Here is a 6,750-nt window from a genome sequence, read left to right on the forward strand (position 1 = left end):
AAAAAAACAATGAAATTTTCGACAAATGAAATCATAACTCTGCTTTAGGCGCTAATTTGTAATAGTTCAATTAAATAGCATCTGCATCATTTCTCAAATAGTATATAACCTAAGCTGAGATAATACTCAATACATTGAACTGGAACCATGTTACGATATATTCTACTCCTCGCTCTCACCGTTATTGCTGTTCAGGTAAGCAATTGTCATATTATCATTATTTTATTATTATTCTTATTATTATTATTATAAATATAAATAATATATATTTTTTTAACTTTAAGGATGTACTTAGGTGAGGTTAGGTGAAAATTAATAAATTAAGAAGTTGAAATTAGTACTATAAGCTGGTATAGCATCAATTAAGCATAAAGATAAGCTAAAAATATTGATAGGTCATGGACCTCCTTTTTGAGACATTTGAGATTTAAAATATGGCGGGAAAAGGCTGACTCGGACTTTTACCTTATATTTGCATTGGTATTATAAGGTCTCAAAACAAAAGAAAGAAAATTAAGAATCTTCTAAAATTTTGGTAAATGACCTTTCATGAGCTATTAAATCTTATATGAAAAAATAAATGGGTGTTATGGGGCAAAATATTTTACATTGTATTGTATGGAAAAACACTAAGGAGTCCGAACATTTGACACAAGTTCCAAAACCTCACCTATGTACATCCTTAAGTAACCCTTTGTTTCTTTCTGTTTAAATTAATTAATTTCGGTATATCTGTTATTCATTGTATAATGTTAAATCACGTAATATATTTTATTGAATCAAACTGTCAATTGATAATTATTCAAGCAACAATAATAGTTTGTTTCCTTTTTTTTTTTTTTGTTGTTGTTACAATTTCGTCATCTCTTGGACAATTTCGAAAATAGCCCATTGACATTGTGTACATGTCTCCTCTGGGCGTATTGACAACAACTAGCATATATTTACATTGCTGTAAAGAAAACCTTTTGACACATTTAGCTGTGCATTCAACTTGTATCTAAAAAATCAATACTCCTGGTGAATCTTATTTACGCATTTGTGCTTTACTTTTTAGGCTCGATCATCACGAAATTGTAAGTACATCAATGCGTTTTTAGCAACAGTTATTTTTTTTAACTCTTTACCGTTCCTATGACCCGAGTTGGGGTCAAAATCACTTTTTATGCGAAAAACTTGGATTCAAACATTTAGTCCTTTGCCATTTGACTATCAACAGATTTCACCAAGGGCTATCATTAAACCTGTGAGAGTCAGCTTCACATTAAAATGCCAGTTATGTATTTTGGGGTTGATCTTTGTGCTTGAAAAAAGCTAAAGCTAAAAACTAAGCTATGGTCGTTTTAAAAAAACTCAACTAAAATTTAAAAGATAAAACTTTAGAGTTGTGTTAATCTCGAATTATGAAAATATTGTGTTTGGTTTCTATAAACCGCAAAAATCGGTCACTTATAGGTTTTTAATTTTCAGTTTTGTGTTAAGCTTATAAAATGTTTAATTTCTATATACGAAAAACGAATACAAATAGTGAACATTGTCAACATGTCAGTATTTTTCAGCAACTATTTCTTGGAATATCTGGCCATACCAGTGAAACGTGCATATTGAGGGTCCAGAGGCCATATAGTATAAATAAAATGTATTTCTAACTACTTATGTAATTTGTTTTTGAATTAAAATGATAATTAACCCTCCCCCATATTCCCCTTGTTTACACACCGTCCCACATTGTGTGCTTTTTGTAAAATGTTTAAAAAAAAACGCCGTTTTTCGTCTTTCTGAATATCTTATTATAATCAAATATTTGTATGTGTAAGGTCAATTTGAATAAAATATTACAAATAACATTGAAAACAAATATGAATTTAATCAAATTTAACCGTGTGGTTCCGAAGCTGAGTATCAAGCGATCCAGGTTTGTATCTGGCAAGGGTGAATATCAGGTAAAAAAGAACCAATACCAATATTAAATAACTTGACCTGACTTTAATTTAATTATAATTTCAAATTGAAAATGCTTTTTTCCTTGTCACAAAGTTAACTTTCTGTCTTTTGTCTATAGGCGTTTATAGAATAATAGAGACATACATGCTAAGATAATCTATTGCAAATCGGTAACTAAGGGATGCTGAAGCTGGAAGACTTTTTTTTCTTCTTTTAATTGAACTAAGGGAATAAAGTTTGGGTGCACTTCAGTTGCACAGTTTAGCCACAGTTTTTACCCCGAAAGCTCGAAAATAGCATTTTTGACCCAAATCACCAACATAGCACGTTTGGCTATAAGAATTGCTGTTTTTCACATAAATAGACCATGCAGGATTCTTTTTCGTCGTATGTATACATTGAATTTGAATGCTCTGTTGATGCTATTTCCATAAATCAACTTTAAAAAAGGACATTTTGTACCGAAATTTTGCATTCTTCCGAATTTATTGTTGTTGTCACGTGACATTTGACTGATTATCACGTGATCCAATATGAATTAATTTTTTTACAAAACCTGTGATTAATATTACTGAAAAACTATTTTCTATAAAAGTAATAAAAGTAATAAGAAAGTTATGATTGATTGAAATTTGATCGTTCCTTTGCGGCAAAATAGTACATTTTTTGCCGCATGGTAAAGAGTTAAGATAATGGAAATGTTTTTATATTTATCACTGATTCTCCACTCTCGGCCTGAAATACATACATACAATTCACTTCTTTTTTTTTGAATTTTATAGTACATATTATATTATTCTTTGTTTTCACTTAGTTTGTGGAAAGTTATCGTTGAATGTAGTCCGTTTTGTGGACTCCCTGTTTTTTAAATTACCTTAGAGTTCGGAATATGTGTTACATTTCTTTTTAAACACATGTTTTTATCCAACGACCATGAGCTACTGTTGTCATGTGTTCAGTTATGCTAGTTGTTTCTATTTTCATTGTGTATGTATCGGCGTATGTCTGTAATAATAAAGATAACTGTAATGTCCGTTTGTTCATAAAGATCCTCTTGTGCTTAAATACTTATACTTCTTAAGTTTGTCTTTCAAGTGTCTTGGTCCGCAAGCTTTACTTGTTAAAGTTAACTTACAGAAGCGCTTTCTTGTATTTTGTGTACTATTGTATATAGTCGATTTTGGGTTGTTTATATTTAGCATGGCATATCCTTTTTTTTTTATCAACTTATGTAAATAAATATTGTTTTGTTATCTTCTTTTTTTCTCAGTTTCTTCGAACACCTCAAATTGCTAAAGTATTATTTTTTGTTGACAAATGCAATAATAAATCTCTATGTATGATTAATTGTAAATCCGGTAACCACGTTGACCATACAGGATTTGCTACTTGTAAATGTAAACAACTGCATAAGTAAAACTAAACACAGAAATAGTAATTATTGCGGATCCAATCTGACTAAAATACATATCATTGGTTCACGACTGCCTTCAATATTTCTGACAACACTTTATTCTACTTACTGTTTTAAAGAGCTTTCGTGGTCTTCTGGTTCTGTCGTAAAAATGCTAGAAGGCTGTTTTTCATTAGCTCATAAAAAAATGAACCGAAAAGTAGTAAGGAGCATGCTTATTGATGTGAATGTTGCTTGGCATAGAAAATTCGGGACAGTCATACAAATGTCAATATACTTTAACAGCAATGAAAATACTGATCTCATTATATATATATGTTCCAGACCATATGAGTATTTAAACCATACGCTTATGGTAATGAATGTATTCGTATATATAAAAAGAAGTTGTGATATGATTACCAATGATACAACTCTCCATAAGAGACCAAGATGACACAGAAATTAACAATTATAGGTAACTGTACGGCCTTCAACAACGACAAAGCCAATAGTCAGCTATAAAAGGCCCCGAAATGACAATGTAGAAACAATTCAAACGAAAAAACTAACGGCCTCATTTATGTAAAAAAGATGAATGGTCATGACTATACGCGTATGGTCCAAATACTCATATGGTACGGAACATATATATAGCTTATTTCTAGTGTTCCAATGGACTGCTATCTCGACTATATCCGCTAGACATTGCTAGAAGTGCTTTCATTTTACTTAATTCAGAAAAATGAGTTCATTTAAAAACCCATAAAGTTTTTTTTTTTTATTTTCAGCTCACTGCCCGATCGTTATTTGTGCTATGAAGAGGATGTACTGTGAGAACGGCTTTAAAATTGGAGCTGATGGATGCCAAACGTGTGAATGCAACCAGCCTCGTAAGTCTGTATGATATCTTAATCTTATATTCCATACATTTTGTTTTTGAATTTAATTGAAATCAGCACTTTAAAAAACATATGTTTTTTCGTTATTGAAATTTTTAAATATTTCTAAAAAACTTGCTTATTGTTTCTGATTCCATTTAGATATCTGTTGAATGTGGACCGTTTTGTAATTTTGAAATGTGTATGCTTTGATTTAACGCTACACAATACGATTTAGGATGATAATTATTTAGGACGAAGTTATTTCAAATGAAAAAAAGTTTATTCTGCAAATCATTTTATTGAATTTCACATTCACAGTTCGCAAATCTTGTATTTTAATTAAACATGGTACAGGTGCAGTAACCCCGTATGTTTAGTCAGTTCAGCGATTTGTGATGATAAAATAGGTTTTACTGTGCATAATACAATAAAATGTATGATAACCATTAGTGGAGCAGAGTAGTAGGCTGACCAACCGGTCCACTTGATATCCCCGCTAGGTTTTAGTTGAATTCGTGTTTCATTGATTCTGTATATTATTTTTCAATTTTCCTAATAACAATACCATGATGTCGTATTAGTTTAATTTTCTTTACATTAATTTATTCACAATTAATTTTTCTATCGCGTTAACAAAAAAATACCAGAATTATTTCCCTTCTATTGCTTTTTTTATAAAAAAAATTGTAATGATATATTTAATTTCAGTTTAGATGAAGAGGAAAAAATAAAATAATTGCTGCTGAAAAAGTTATGAATACACGTGTGGCATTTTAATAAAGACAAGTCAATCATATCCTCTTTAGTTAATGCCCAATCTAACCAAACCTAAAATAATTCTTTTAAAAAAAAGTTTCATCTGCAGATCATTACCACGTGTTCATTAAATTCGGCTATTCCTAAATTAGAAATTGTTATAGATAGACTATAAAACATTCCAACTTTGTAAATAAATGACACCTAACAAAATCTCATTTTACGTAAAAAAAAATTCACAGACGTATTGTAGCCTAGCTAATTAAGAATGTAAACCATGAACTAGTGACAAAACGCATTGAAGTTCTGTTTTTACATTTCAGCCCACTGTCAGCCTGTAAAGTGTAAACTATTCTGTGTTCGTAGATTTAAAGTTGGAACTGACGGGTGTCAGATTTGCAAATGCAACTAACCACGTAAGTCTATACAATAATCTCGTGTTTTTTAAACACCGGAACATGAATCGCCTCCCTTTAAAGCACATGGTTTCAAAGCTATGCTGATGTTCATAATACATTTAGTTTGTCTTGGTGATTCAAAAGTTGGTTCTTGGTTGACAACTTATTTGATTGTATTTCTAGTGAACATAAAAATATGAAATAGAAATCAAAATGTAAATAAATGTTATGTTTATCTTTTGTATTATACGTCGAATTAACGAAGAGACACATGACTGGAATAAAGTAGAATTTTGGTTTTCAAATTTGTTGGTTTGAGGGTTTCAGTTAAAGATAATATCTAACAGTTCTACTAAATACATTCTACGTTTCATTTATCCAAAACACTGAATAATTGTTAATAAAAACTGCTAGTTAATATCATTTTAGATACCACCTAGTACAAAACAAATACCAACAAAATAGTGTTTTGTTGGTATTTTATTTTGTACTAGGTGTTATCTAAGGCTCTAGTAAGAATATATGTCCCAGAATGTATCATAACCTTAGCATTCAACGTTTAACTACATTTGCTGTTGAAGATATCGAAACAATTGGAAAATATGTAGATTCAATTTCTATCAGAACATCATATAGGTTTATGAATTTGATGCCAATTACGGTTCAAATGGCTCTTCAAGTGATAATATATCCTGACTTTCGGTTCGAGCGTTCCATATGTATGAGAATACAGAAAAGCTTTCAACCAACAAATTGTATAAAGTGTTTAATTCATCATGTTCATATATATATTTTAGTTTGACATATATATTAAGTTTTGTCATTTTATTTCAGCTCGAGCTGGGTAAGCATCTAAAAGTTGATGGAAAAAGTGTATGTTTGCAGTAACTAATAACAAAAAATTTAAACGGATATATATTCAATAAAATTATTGAAGATTATTTCTTATTTGTATATCATTTTCCTCACTGAATCAAGTCATAGGGTAACAGAAATTACTAGTCTTTGATTCTTACACAGTATTTTAAATACCGTAAGCGAACTTTCAGTTCAAATCCATTTGATTTAAAGTTACCGCTATCAAAAGTAATTCATTAGGATTCAATGATATCACACAAAAGAAACTTTGAGAAATAATATTGAAATGTGCAAAACATATGCTAGCTTTACCTCTTATTTACATAACAGTTGGTTATAATTCTGTTATATCGACAACTTCAGGCTATTAATCCAAACAGAAATAATAGGTTATAGATATAGGAAGATGTGGTGTGAGTGCCAATGAGACAGCTCTCCATCCAAATAACAACTTATATAAGTAAACCGTTAAAGGTCAATGTACGGCCTTCAACACGGAGCCTTTGCGCACACCGAA

General features: G+C 30.4%; 1 long non-coding RNA gene across 1 annotated transcript; it reads left to right on the top strand.

Moving 5' to 3' along the window:
• Positions 1-1,049: 1,049 nt before the first annotated feature.
• LOC139494926 (uncharacterized) lies at positions 1,050-6,316 on the top strand. The gene is made up of 4 exons (XR_011657211.1): positions 1,050-1,076; positions 4,129-4,230; positions 5,301-5,393; positions 6,210-6,316. It is a non-coding gene; the product is annotated as an uncharacterized lncRNA (long non-coding RNA).
• The last annotated feature ends 434 nt before the right edge of the window (positions 6,317-6,750 follow it).

This window comes from Mytilus edulis, chromosome 11, assembly GCF_963676685.1.
Source record: "Mytilus edulis chromosome 11, xbMytEdul2.2, whole genome shotgun sequence".
NCBI classification, from domain to species: Eukaryota; Metazoa; Mollusca; class Bivalvia; order Mytilida; family Mytilidae; genus Mytilus; species Mytilus edulis.